Genomic DNA, 14,079 nt, shown 5'->3' with positions numbered 1-14,079 from the left:
CCTGCCCCGGCCAGGCCTGGGGTCCTGCAGCCCTCTCTACCGTGGTCCCAGAGGCTAGGCAGCTCGGCACTTTCTGCAGCCCAAAGCCTCATGTGTTTCGGAAAACCGTCCAACTCCCTGAATCCTTCCTGGTCGCCCCACTGATCAAAATGTCTCCTTTATGATTTTTGGTTAAGTCGAACATTTCCATAATCGTCATTATTAGCGCAAATTACACGCCTAATCGGTCCTTAAATAGATTTTAATTAAATAATCATACAAGGCTCATTTTATGACTTAAGAAAGGCATTAGTTTTCGTTATAAACTTTCCACCAGGATATAGAATAATGATAGCAGACAAATACTTATTCTTTGAAAAGTACCAATAACTGATGGGCAGAGTATTATTGGGAAAGCAGACCCTGCTTCACACCTTCTGGAATCGAAGTGGAGACGAGACAGACCACATCTGCACGACTTTCCTCCGGAGAAGGGAGAGGGGATTTCTTCCTCCAAAGCATTACTTTTGTCTTCTCTTTGGGGCCAGGAGAAAGGAACCCCAAATGTTCCTTTTCCTTGCCCATCTGAAGAGATTTCTCCAGCTTGGAAGTCTCTTCTAGAGACCACTCCTCGCCACCCCCATCTGTTTTCCACCCCTCAGTCTGCTGAGAGCCGTGGTGGAAAGCAGGCAGGCTGTGCTTGTTAAATGCTGTGTAAAATGCTGTTAATAAAATAATAAATACAAAGAATGGAGGCTGCTGGTTCCATGGGTGTTTTGACTGGAAATGCCTTGGCACTTGTCATGTGTTTATGGGAGGGCAGACAACTCTAGGATTTACATAGTTTGGACATTTCTGTACTTCATTTATTCTTTCCTAAATGACGTAGGCCTAGAGCTATTTCAAGTTTGCATTTGTACAGAACTGTTAAATGCCTAAGAGTTTCTCCAATTAAACCAAGTTTTAAATCAGACCCAAGGCTGGAACGTACTCTCGGCCTCGCCCCACTCCACCCCTCTGCCTCTGTGGCTGGAGAAAACAAACAGACCCTCAACAACAATCCCCTGTCCTTGCTCTCCCCACCTTCACCACCCCCACCCCCGGGGGGGCACCTAGGGCAAAGGTTAAGGTGTCTTCAGATTACAGGCAAGGCCCTGGCTGCACACACTGGAAAGCACTGCAGCTGGGCGCATCCTGGGCATACTCGAACCCCTAAAATAGTGAGCTAAGATGGGGGTAAAACTGCTGGCCTGGTAAAACCCACTGTTCACAAAACAATGTCAGCAAAGGCTGGAAGGCATTCTTTAGAGAGGTACCAGGGACTCATGCCTACTGAAGCTCTTTCAGCACAAAGGCTTTTAGGGGAAGAAGGGAAAAGGGGGGTGGGGGGGAGGAGAGAAAGGGAGGGCTCCTGTTTCAGAGCAGGCATCCCCAGAGAGTCAAGAACCAAGTGTAGCTTCAATCAAACGCTGACTTCCCCTCTGGGAGTCTAGTAGGAAACCTGATCACAGTAGCTTACTACCGGCCTGGATCCATACAGGTCTGGTTTTCTTCTCATGCTAGTAATTTTTTAAAATACATATCGATATAAAAGAAGCAATCCCTGACAGACTTTTATTGAAAACCACACTGAGACCTCATAACATCCGGACTTAATCCCTATCAAACAAACCACAGCACCTCTGGCCTCTGCAGCGGGCCAGACCCTTTCACCTCTTCCCACCAGGTCTCTCCCCTCCAGCCGCTGCTGTTCCCTCCCCCCGAAAGAATGATGGGAGGACTTGCCAAAGAGCACCTAGATACCGGTTCTGGAATCAATTCCTAACCATATAAATGATCCCACTTAGGGGGAGAAAAAAAAAATCCCAGCCTTTTCATATGGATTCCTTTAAAGCCCAGAATGCAAAGAACTGTAACAAAGGGAAAGATGAACCCACGGAGGCAGACCTGGAGGAATAGCCTCAGGAATACCCTTGGAGGGGAGCTTAACCTGCAGGTTGGTCCCCAGACACTGGCCTACGCAGGTCTTGGGGGGGGGGCGGGCATCTCAGGGGCAGCAGGGAACGGAGAAGCAACCTATAGGAATCTGACCAGTCATTCAAAGCAATTACTAATCCTCCAAGCCTACTATGTGCCAAGTATTCTTTGATCCTAAAGGTGGAAAATTATTCCCAGTCTTACAAATGAAGAAACTTACTGAGGCTCAGAGGCCATAAATAACCTGCCCCCAAGGTTACACAGCTAGTAAAAATGGGCCACGGTCAAACTCAGTCCTGGAGTTGCGGAGAGGAGCCAATTATTGGTCAAATTGTGCCATCCAGAATCCCCAAGAAGTTCGGAAGGCTTCCTTAGCCCTTGTACTCCAATACAGAGTAAAAGGATAGCACTTAACACCTATGAAATTCGGTCCACAAGGAGCCCGGACCCTAGTTTCTCCTACACCCAGAAATCTCTTGGTCCATGTGAAGTCTTTCGAAATTTCTGCCAACATCCTACCCATCTCCCTACACTGGAACACCCTGGTGTGAGGCCAGGGATTCCCAACAAGGCTCCACTTTCCCCTCCTCCAGGAGCCCAGAACAGGCAGTGGGAGGTGGGTGCTACTCTTAGGTCTCTGTAAAAAGTGCTGACACCTGGAACTAGAACAAGGCTTGCCACACTAGTTTTGCCACATAAAGCAATAAATCAAATTATCTAGACAGAGCAAAAGCCCTTTGGAAAGAGTGCCTACATCTACCTTTCCTAGGACTTTAATGAAAAACCCAGGGACTGAAGTGGGCTGGGGAGGCAACTGAGGGGGAAGCGGCTTGCAAGATGCTAGACCGTCCTGGACTCCTGGGGGTCCCCACAAAAAGCCAAGTCCCGAGACAAACCGGGTGTTGGGGTTATCTCTCCTCTCCCCAACTTCTCATCCCAGCAGCGCAGGGTCAGCGCTCAACATCCCCTCCCCACCCCATCTTCAATTTCCTGGTCTGCCCCGGGCTTTCAGAAGCTCCGGGAACCATCCACACCCGATGCCACAGACGCCACAGGCTCCACGACCGAGGGCCGTCTCCAGCTCAGCTCGGTGGGAAGGGGAACGGGCAGGAGCGCCGGACACTCAGCCGCCCCTGCGGCTTCCCGGCCCCGGGCGGGTGGCTCCTCCAGTGGCCGAGGCTCCGGATGTGTGAAATGGCTCCAGGAGCGCCTGGGGCAGGCCAGGGCCTCCGCAGCGGGAGGGACCGAGGCGATGGCGGAGCCGGGTCCTCACCCCTCTAGTCAGCCAAACAGGCCCCGGCGGCCCGGCAGCCCCTGGCTCGCAGCCAGTGGCTTTCTCTCTTTTTTAAACTTTCCGGCCTTGGCGATCACCGCCGATTGGGACAGGATTTCCAGCCCCCGCCTTCCCTCCTCCACCCCCTGCCTTCCCTCCCTCCACCCCCTCCGTGCAGGCCCTTCCAACCTCCAGGGAGGTGACCCCCGCCCCCGGGCACCCTGAGTCCTTGGCCCCGGCAGACCCTCCCCCGCCCCCGCCACTTGGGCCACCTGGAGCGAGCCGCTTCCCAAAGCGATCGGCGTCCGGCCGAGTCTGGGGCTGCTGCTGCGTCCGGGGAGGAACTCCCGCAGCCTCCAAAGGTCCAGGCCTGCCCGCAGCGGCATGCAGAACCGCCCCCTACTCTCGCTCTCTTCGAAAGACCAGACGCGGGGGGGGGGGGCGGGGGAAGTTTAAGGCCTGTCTTTTAAAAAAAAATTTAACTCTTCAGATGCAAGAATGTGGGTGCCCTTGGCACGGTTATGAGCGCTCGGGTAGAACAATAGAAATGGGGGGTGCCGGAAATGGTGCAGGAAGACCCCTATAACCCTATAAACCTCTCCTCCCCCCTCGCAGTTACTATTAGCATTAAAAGATCCCAGTGCCTTCAATGCAATAGTGCCTGTTTATAACTTTTCCCTGCTGGGTCCCCATACCCTAAACAAGCCCCTTCCTCTCGTTTTGCAATCACCAGGGCAAAGATCGCTCCCAAATCTGTGACCTCCCGGAGCTCTTGGGCCCCTTACCTGCTCTGCCCCTGGCACCCTGACCTCACTCACCCTCTTCCCCCCAGTAGTTCCTCTGGTTTGCACCTAGACAATAAATTTAGTTTCATTTAGCTTCCGGTCTTTAATTTTAGCAGGTCTCCTTTTTGCATGCAAATCAATATGGCAATTACCATCTAAAAGCTCGCCCAGCCCCGGGTCAATGTAAATTGATCATTGTCCGCCTTCCACAAAATAACACCGGGAGTCTGTGATGCATAATGAGATTATACTGGAAACTGTCTTTTAGATCAAATTATATTTTATGCTGTCAGGATCTTCTCCTAGCGGACTTCCCCGCTAGTCTAATCACGGGGCGCCGGAGCCCATGGGTGTTGAGGGGCGATGGCTGGCCGGGGAGACATGGTTCTAAGAAATAACAAAGTGCGGGGACGCCCCCCCTCATTTCCAACACCCTCGACTAGGGGCCGGCGGAAATGAGCCTGCGCTGGGAAAGGGGCCTGCTACAGAAACGTTGCGGGGTGGGGGGGAAAGCTCGTTGGTTAATTCCCATCCAACAGAAAGTCAGCTATCCCTTCCGGAGGAACACATGGGGGGCAACCAGCGAAAGCCGTCGGGCCGGGCTGGAGGTTGGGAGACGTCCCCGGCCAAGGGCTCGGGGCACAGGCGGCTTGGCTGCCACGGGGGTGGCCTGAGAAGACCTTCCACTCCTGCCCCGGCTGCTTCTCAAGCCAGCGCCACCATCTAGGCCCCGGCAGCGCAGCCAGCCTTGCAAACAGACGGAATCCTGCCGGCCGTACACTCGAGCGAAGCAGCCCGGTCGGGCCAGGCCGGCTTCGGCCTCCCCTCCCCTGACTGGGCGAGGCCCCTCCAGGCCTGAACCCTGTGAGCCGAGGGCTGGAGGCCTCCAGCCAGGAGAAAGTCCTCCCGCCCCTGCGCGGCCCCCGGGGCACGGGTGTGACCCTGGAGCTTAACAAAGGGCCTTCAGAGCTCCTTTCGGCCTCGGGCTGGCGGGGGAGGGGTGGGGCCAGCGGGGAGAGGGGCGGTACGGCGGCCCAAGTGGACCCGTGAGGCCCCCCGCCCCGCCGGGCTGGGTCTGCCGGGCCCGCCGCCCTCGAGGAACCACCGAGGTGGCATTGCCGGGGCCGCTGGGCACTCCCGAGGACCGTCCTGGGGTTCGGGCGGCTCGGAGGCCGGCGAGCCTCCTGCCCAGCCCCGCGGCCCGGCTGTCGTGCCCGACCCAGCGCGGGCTCCACCCGAGTGCGGTCTTCCCAATAAAAGCTGGAATTCCCGGCTGGGCTCAGACAAAGAGGGACCGCGGCAAATCGACGCCGCGGGCAAACCAAACCCAAGCCGACTTTACGCGCGCGTCTGGGGTCACAGAGGCGCTTGCTAATCCTCCCTACGCTGGCCGTCCCCGCACGGTCTCCTCAAGGGGGAAAAAAAAAAGGGAAAGAAAGCATACCTCCCCTTGATTCCGCCCAGAGGCCGAGCTTCGCACTTCTTTCGGTTCAGTCTCTCTCAGTTCACTAGGCCCTGCGCCACCTTAGCAAACAGGACTTAGAGGAGCGCAACATCCCTTGCTTCCGACCCAGAATGCAAAGCTACTCCTCTTTTTCCTCCATCCATCCTCTCAGGGTCCAGAACTCAAAAATCTTTCAGAAATCCTCCTACCTGCTCAAGACATACTCTCTTCCCCACTCTAGATGGGAAGAAACTATAACCAGGAGCAATCTTAGTAACCAAGGGCCATCCACCCTTAGCTAGGCACCGTCACCCTCAGTTTCCCTCTAGCCGAAGACACAGTATTTCCCAGTGAATGAGTGTGCGAATGTGGTTGTGTGGCCCACACTTCCGTGCCCTACTCTGTCTCGCTGGGCAGGAAAATCTTCATCAGGCACTGAGGAGTTTTTGTCATTCAGCCTGTGTATCTAAGCATGGATGTATGCATGTGAATGCTTTTTGTGTTTCCAAGTGACCCTCTTCACACCTTTAAATGGGCTTTTGTCTCTCCAACGAACTTACAGAAATTCTGCTCCAGTTTCCAGCTCAACAAAGTCTGGGATTTTCTCCTAGAATCTCGCTCTAGGTCCCAGTATTTGCATACCCATGTTTACATTCCTCGCGGCCAGTTCTTTATCTCTTCTGTATCTCTTGTTCCATGTGGGCACCAGAGCCCAAGTGTCTTGATTTGTCTCAGCACATGTCATTCAGGCGCACATCTTAATCTGTGCATTCCTGTCTAACACGTACACCTCCCCACGACTTACATTCTTGCTTTGCCTATAATGGGGCTCGTTCCCAGACCAATATGGGTTTGCAGTTTAATGTAACTAGAGGATCCCCTAAGACTACAAACCCTAAAAGGAAGAGGAGGGGGAAGGAGAGAGGAGTGTAACTAACGATTCATTTCTCTATAGGGTAACCCACCCACCAATTTCTACCTCAGGGAAAGAACGAGACCAATGCCTGCAGAGTTGTATTAAATTTTTAGACCAATTCAATGTTGACCCCATGGATGTGTATACAAATGATCGATCTTGTACACATCGCTGTCCAACTCCTGTTTGGAGGCTGCCTCCCTGCACATATCTTATTTGAACTCTCCACAAGTTCATGGTTAAAAGTGTTTTTATTTACATAGACAACTCAAGGACCCCTTTGCTCTCTCCGACGCATACCTGTACGCACTGGCCAGGCATTTCAGGCTTGGGTCTTTGGTAGGCAACACTCTCGGTCAGAGGCCCCACTGACTAAAGCTCTGAGCAGACCTTCACATACTGGGCCGCTGGGAACAGTAAGGTCTAACCTCTGCATCTCCCCAACTCAGTTCCTTAAGTGAGGGTGCCCACTGTGTGTGTTCACACCTTCCCCATTGAGAAGTATCGGGTCAAATTAGATCACCTAGCAGCTGCGTTTGGTTCGTCGAAGAATCGAGCCCAATGTACCAGGATGTGAGATTGCATACACAGAAGAGAAAGGAAAACCCTAAGCCCAGACTCCCGCCTCCTCTCCCCAGGGGGCTACTTTGCCTCCAGGAATTTCTACTACACTCCCCACCCCCATTCTCCCTATCGTCTTTAAAGGGTTAAGAGAAACCCTCGCAGCCTTCCCTCCACCCTGGTCGCTGGGCCCGAAGGCTCGCTCGCTCACGGGAGTCTGCCGCCGCCTCCGCGGCCCGCCCCCCCCTTCCCGTCCTTCAGCCGGGAGGGAGCCTGCATGCCTGTCTAGACCGATCTATCACAGGCACACCAACAACACCCGCGAGAGCGCGGAGACCCTACCCAGGTCCCCCTGCCCGCACGGTTCCCGGCGGACAGAACCCTGGAGCGTGACCGCGCCTGCAGGGTCGGGGTGGGAGTCTACGGGCTCTGGCTGCCCCGAGCGCACAGCGGGTCCGCCCCGGCCCCGGCCCACAGCGCTCCCGCCAGCCCGGCTGCCGGGGCACAGTCACAGCTCTGCGCGCTGGGCAGTCCTATTTTTATCTTGTCTAATCCCAAACTGGGCGGGGAGCACAGGCGTCGTGCTTAGAGAACAAGAGATAGGCGAGGGAGGCGGGGAGGAGCAGCCAGGCAGCGACGCGAGCGGGAGCGAGTTAAAGACACAGCCGAGGCGACCAAGAGCAGGAAGAAAGAGCGGGCAGCGCGGGCCTCGAGGCGCCGCACGCAACGCGCCGCCCGGCGAAGTTACACTCGCCTCCCGGTCGCCCCTCGCTGCCCGTCCCTCCCCACTTCCCAGAGGCGCTCTCCGCAGCCCGGGCCGCGGGGCCCCGGCCTGTGTGGGAGGCAGAGGCCCGGCCGGCCCTGCAAAGGGCTGGAGAGAATCGCTAATGAGCTGTGCGGCCCATTGATCCGGAGAACACTTCCTAATTAACTCTCAGTCACCTACTGGTGACAGCGCCTCAAAGGACAGCGCTGGGGCCGTCCGAGCCCCAACCCCGACCTGCCCGCGGAGCGCCTGGCGCCCGAACCCGGCGCCCCCCCCACTACCCCAGGCAATCCCGGTGAGTGGCGGCGTAAACCCGCACACTAAAGGCCAGCCTCGGATTAAACCTGGACGGCATATTAATCACCGCCATCTCCCCCCTTCCTCCTCGCGGTGAAATCATGCCCAAAATAAACACGGGAACCAACACTGCAAAGCCCAGACCAGATAACAGGTCGGGGGTGGAGTGGGAAGGGTCGAGAAGCAAATGTATTTTCCAAGTGTCCACGTACAGGAGTCTCGGAGGCCGACAATTAAAATGCCTTCCACACAAGCAATTCTGTTGGCCAAACCGAATCCAACACCTCGTAAGGATTGATTTCGGCCCGCGGTGTCCGTTTCCAGTGCCACAGGAAGTGTCAGATGGCTAGAAATACCCAAGTCTGTCTGCGTTCACCACCCACCACCTTCTGGGGTGGGCCATTTCCTCCTCGTTTTTATTCCCAAGTCATTTTAAGGATTTTTCTCCAGAGACTACCCCTAGAAGCAAATACCACTACCCCTCCTCTGGCCTTCTCTCAAAAAAGAAAAAAACAAACAAAAAAAACCCAGCTAAAACCCTGAGCTGTCTACTCTAGACACAGGAGGCTGTACGAATACCTATTTGAAGCGCGCTGGTTTCTTTTTTTAAGGTTTGTTTTTAAATACACATAACCCTCCCCCCTCCTTCGCTCTTCCATCCCCCCAACCCCCCAACCCTTTAGACGCCGGCGGCGCGCGCCCTCGCGCACGGGCACTCACAGCCTCTAGCTGGAGATCGCGGACTTTCTGGAAAAGATTCATTAACTGCAAATTAAGCCTCGCCCCGGCTTCGGCCTACACGCGGCCAGGCTCAGCCGTCTCAGGGACCCGGGGACGTGCCCACTCGAGAGTGCAGGCGGCGGGAAGCCCGCCGGGACCACGCGTGCCTCGAGCCGCCCTACTCCGCACACGGCGCCCCGGGGCTTGCTTGGTAAACAGCAGGAGCACGTCGCCGCCGCCCCGAGCCCCCTAGTTGGCGGAGGCTCTGCAGCGCAGCCGCCCGCCTGCTCCGAGCGCGGGCCCCGCGGCGCAGCGGCGCCTCGCCCTCCCCGCCTCGGCCGAGGATCGCGCCCGGGTGCGCAAGTTCCTCTTCGCCCTCAGCCTCTGCGCCGCACGCCCTCCGAGTGGGACCAACTTCCTCCGGCCGCAGACTCGCACACGCCCTACAGGGCTTTCCACCAGACTCCACGCTACCCAGAGGAGGACCCAGGTCTCGCCCCCCCGCCCGCCGCCGCCCCCACCCCCGCACGATCTACCCCCACCCCTGGGGTCTCACAACTTAAAACCAACCCCACGACGTCGCGGGGAAGGTGGGGGTGGACCAGGGTGGCAGGTTAAAATTTTAAAAGAACATTTACAAAACAAAGCGTCTGACCTGACTGGCTGGCTGGCGGGCGGGCCGAGTCGGAACCCCTCGCTCTGCTCGATTTCCTAGTATTTTTTTTTTAATCCACGTGATTCACGCTTTGGAGCAAGCCAAAAAAACCCAAAAAAACAAAAAACCGGGACTCCCTTCCCGAGTCGCACGGCAGCGGCGGCAGGTCGAGCTCGGCTCGGCCCGGGGCGCCCGCCACACACACCCTCGCGCACGCACACGCCGTCGTTCCACGAGCAAGAACGAGCTGCCCCCGGAGAGGCGAGACGAGGCAGCGGCGGCTGGGGGTTTTTACAGTTCTTTCCCGAGTCGAAAAAGAAAGCAGACGGGAACCCGCCGCCCTCCCCTTCCTGCTAGCGAGCTAACGCCGAGCCGAGCTTCCCAGCTTCCAGCCCAGCTCACCCCCCCGCCCCCCCGCCCGACTCGCGGCGCTCAGCGACGACCGCGCTCCCGCGCACACAGGCACACACTGCCTGCAAACTTCCACTCCGCGAACTCCCTGCTCTCCTCCCAGCCCCCAGGGGGGCGGCAGCCCCCCCCGCCGCGCCCCTCCCTCCCCGAAGCCCACGCCGGGCCGCTTAGGTTGGCTGCATTTTTAATAACTTACAGCTAGGAAATAAAAACGAAAGCGAGCAAAGCAGCCAAAGTGAAGCGCGAGGCACAAGCTTCGAGGGGTACGCGAGAGAGTCAGAGGAGCCACCCGCCGCTAGTCTGGGCCCCGAGGGAGGGGGCCGACTGCAGCCCGCCGCACGCACGCCCGCCAGCCCGCGCGGCCTCCGCGGGGAAAGGTGTTCCGGGCACTGACCTGAAATCCCCAGCCGGGGAGTAAGCAGGGAGCCTGCGATCCGGCGCTTTGAAGTTTTCCCCGGAGCAGAGTCGAGGCGGCGAGGAGAAGCGACGGGAGGTGGGGTGGGTGGGGAGAGGTGTGCGGGGTTGGAGGAAAGTGGGGTGGCGACGTTGGCGATGGGAGAAGGGGCCGGGCCGGGGAAGCGCGGCGAACAGCAAAGTTTGCCGTCCCCCGCTGCCCGCAACCCGCTCGCGGCGCCGCGCTCGCTCGCCTCCCTCGCCGTCTGCTGCCAGCCGGCTGCCCTCGGGGTCGGCCCCGCCGAGGGGTGGGCTCTGGGCCGGGTGGGGGCGGGGCAGGGCGGGGCGGGCTCAAAGCCTCCGGGCAGGTGGCGACAGCCCCGCGCGATCCTCCGGGCTCCGGCGGCTGGGCCGGGCTCGGCCGGGCTCAGCAGCTCTCGCGTCGCCGCTGCTGCCGCCCGCGCTCGGGCAGGAGCCCCAGCGCCATGTTGACGATTAGCCGCGAGCGCCCGCTCGGGCTGGGTGTGTGAATGTGTGTGTGTGAGTGTGTTGGCCAAGTCTTCCCTGCGCGGCGACAGCGCGGCTTGGGCTCCCCGCCCGGCAGCTCGCGGGCTCCCCCTCCGCCGCCGCTGCCGCCTTGCTCCCGCTCTCGGTCGCGGTCTGGGCTCCGGAGCGTCTTCCCCGCTGCCGCCGAGCTCGGTCCGCGTTCAGCAAGGAGCGTAGCTCTGCTTCACCTCGCCGCTGGGAGCCCAAGCTCCGTCTGCCGCCGCACGCCGCGATCCCAACGCGTCCCCCCTCCCTGGTTCCCTCCTCTTCCTCCTCCCTCTCCCTCCGCCCTCTCGCCCGCCCTCCCTCCCTCCCTCCCTCCCAGCAGCCGCCTCCCCTCCCCCCGCAGGCGCAGCGCTCGGGCGACAGCCGCCCGCCCGCCGCCGCCTCCAGCTCTCGCAAGTTTGAGCTCCCCCAGCCTCCGCTCACCCTCCGTTGCAGCGCCTGGGCGGTGGGGTGTCGGAGGGGTGATTCCCCAAGAAAGGTTTGCCCGAGTTTCCCCAGCCGTCATCGATTCCCGGCGCGTTTCGCCTATCTGGGTCCGAACCCCAGACCACTTGGGTGGCGTCCCCCTCGCCCCTTGTCCTCCCCTCCCCCGCTTGGACCGAGTTGGCTGCGCACACCCCGCCCGGGCGCGCGTCCTGGGCGAGCGAGAGACCGACTTGGGCGGCGGCGGCGGCGCGGGCGGCCCGTTGATCCTGAGCCGAGGGGATGGGGGGCGGCTCTCCCAGCCGCGCGCCGAGACTCCCCTCGCTACCCAGAAGGCCAGTGGAGGACCGCAATTACCATAAAGCGCCTAGCACTCGGCTCAGCCAAAGCTGTCAAACCCCAGCGGCAGCCGCCGCTGCCTCCTCTCGCCACCAGCGCTGCGCTCTCCCGGTCGTGCGTCCCCTCCGAGACCAAGCAGAGCCTGGCGAGTGCGCGTCGGTGCCCATCCCCACCCTGGGTCCCCCCTTCCTCCCGGAGAAGCCCTTTACCATTTCGGTGTCAAGAGCTACCTGAAAACACTACCTTGGGCAACGGTGGCCGTTCCGCCCGAACTCCGCGCCCGAGTTCCCCGGACGTTTCGATTGTGTGGGAATTGTTTGGAGAGGCGGGGGATGGAGGAGGCAGCCCGTGGGGCACAAGGAGGCGGGAGTGGGGGCGGTAGGGGAGTGGAGATCCACCAGAATTTCTCCCCGTTCTCGGGCATTTCACAGTCTGCATCTCAGATGATTAGAGGGTCTGTCCTGGCCCCTCACCCCTGCCTTGGGAGATTATCTCCCGCGTTTTATTTTCCTTGGCAGGGAGCAACTTTTGGCTTACACCGTTCGCTCCATAAATTTCCACTCGGTAACGTCGTGCTGATCGGAGCTCGGCGGCGGCGTACAGCCTGCGCCCGCAGCAGTTCAATTCAATTGACACGTATTGAGCTTCTCCAGCGCACCCGGCGCGGCGCTGGGCGCGGGGGGAGGGCAGGGGCAGGCAGGCGAGAGGGGGAAGCGGAGAGGCGAGGTTCCGGCCTCCCCAGAGCGCAGAGCCTCTAGGGCGAGCCGAGAAGCCCCAGTTCGTGAAGCGGGCGGGAAGGGGTGGGAGCGGGGGAGGGGTGTTCCGGCCTAACCGGGCCCGGACACCGCCGCAAAAGGTGACCCCACTCCGTTGCTGGATAGGCTCTTTTTATGCTGAACGTGGGGGAGTCTCTTTCTGCCTAAGGACAAGATGGTGCAGGCTCGATGAGAACATCAATCCGAAATGGAGGTGGCTTGTAAATCCACACGGAAAGTTTTAAAATATCCTGGAGTGTCTCCATGCCAAAAATAATCAAAAGCATCTCAAGTTGATTACTAAGTCAAGGTCAAGGCCAAAATCAGCTCTAGCTAGCAGATCCCTTTAAAAAATTAGACTTAATACTGACTGCAGGACTGGTGTTAGGTGCGATTTTATTTATTCTGTTTTAGTTCTCAGTACATAGTTATAAAAACAGCCCTTTTCAAAGCAGAAGTGAAACATCTCTACCGTTTGAAACCCGAAACTTCGGGCAGAATTAAATCTTCATGCTCCAGAGCTGCTTAAAACAACTGATGCAAAAGACAGGCGGGCAAGTGCCCCTGTGAGCAGTTCCCAGCCCTGCTGGGCCGCCACGGCTTCCAGGACCCGTGCCTGCATAATGGAATGTACGCCTTTTTCTTCCTGGTCTCTCTGGAGGTGGATGTCTCTGAAGGCTAACCCACACATTTTTTTAATCTCCGGTAACAAGCAGAAAGACACCTGGACTATTATGCTGTAAAGCTATTTTTTATAAAGACATTTTAGGGCCAGACATTAAAAGTTATTAGACTGAACGCATGCAAGTTACAGACACAGCTGGAGAAAAGGCCTCTGGTTGTGTGTTGTAGCAACATTTCTTTTTGAAGCAACTCCTTTTATTCAAAACAAATCTAAAATAACCGGGAAGGCTGAAGTCGGGTATTTGTGGGGAAACACTCTGAATGCGGTTCCAGGCAAGGAGGCCGCTGTGCCACTGTGGGCCGAGAGGGAGAGCTGGCCTGGGTGAGTGCGGAGCCGTGCCAGGCTCTTCTGGCTCAGTTAGGCCACCGCAGAGACCCTGGCCCCATGCCCGGCCACCTTCTCTCCCCTTCCCATGCCTCCCCAACTCTCCCCCCAGGCACAGGCTTTTCCCGGAGTTGAAAGTTGCGTGTAACCGTCCAGAACTTTTGGAAAATCCAGGAACCAAGTTAAAACACGGATTCTGCTGCCTCTCCGAGTCCTGTGGCCTCCCGGGGCTGCTGACAAAGGGGCCTGTTTGTCTAACTTTAAAAGTTAAAATGAATTGGGGAGGGGGGCGGTGCCGTAAATGCGAAGGGGCCAGAGGAGGGCTGACTGTGGGAGAAATTTGATGCTGGAGACAAACAGACCAGTGAATTCGCCTTTGACGTAATTTGCAGCATGCGCGCGCGCACACACACACCCCTTTTTAAGGAGTCTTGCCTCCGTGGTATCCTTGGTGGGATTAAAAGGTTTCTCTTCCATCTCCGAGGGATATATTTTGCAACTCTGTGGGACTTTAAAAAATATCTTATTAAGGCAGTCCTAAGAGGCATGAATGTACGTGGGGGGGAGGGGGTTCATGACTCACTGGGGATTAAAATGTGAGATTTTTCCTGAGGTGCTCTAAGGTGGAGGAGGGGGAGGGAGTTTACACCTATTGGCCCAGTTAGTTGGCATTATTCCAGGGAGGAGAAGCAGAAAGCTCAGGAATGGCAGTCCCGGCTTGTGTCCTCACTTGGGAAGGGGCTCCGGGAGTGGGGACACCGTGGAGCCTGCAGCCTGTGCGGGCCCACTCCTGCTCCCTCCTCCCCTGCCCTCCCACGAGTCCC

General features: G+C 58.0%; 1 protein-coding gene across 22 annotated transcripts in view; it reads right to left on the bottom strand.

Moving 5' to 3' along the window:
- BCOR (BCL6 corepressor) overlaps positions 1–14,079 on the bottom strand; it is an 86,594-nt gene that overhangs the window by 33,351 nt on the left and 39,164 nt on the right. For 7 of the 22 annotated variants that reach the window (XM_081221529.1, XM_081221512.1, XM_081221524.1 and 4 more), the window contains exon 1: positions 10,179–10,957. The exons of 1 other annotated variant lie outside the window; for it this stretch is intronic. The gene's annotated coding sequence lies outside the window, so the exon portion shown is untranslated. 14 more of the 22 variants (XM_081221533.1, XM_081221515.1, XM_081221517.1 and 11 more) reach the window with 9 other exon arrangements.

This window comes from Mesoplodon bidens (genome assembly GCF_964165515.1).
Source record: "Mesoplodon bidens genome assembly, chromosome: X".
NCBI lineage: Eukaryota > Metazoa > Chordata > Mammalia > Artiodactyla > Ziphiidae > Mesoplodon > Mesoplodon bidens.
The sequence above is the reverse complement of the archived record's forward strand: the minus strand, read 5'-3'. Positions and strand labels throughout refer to the sequence as shown.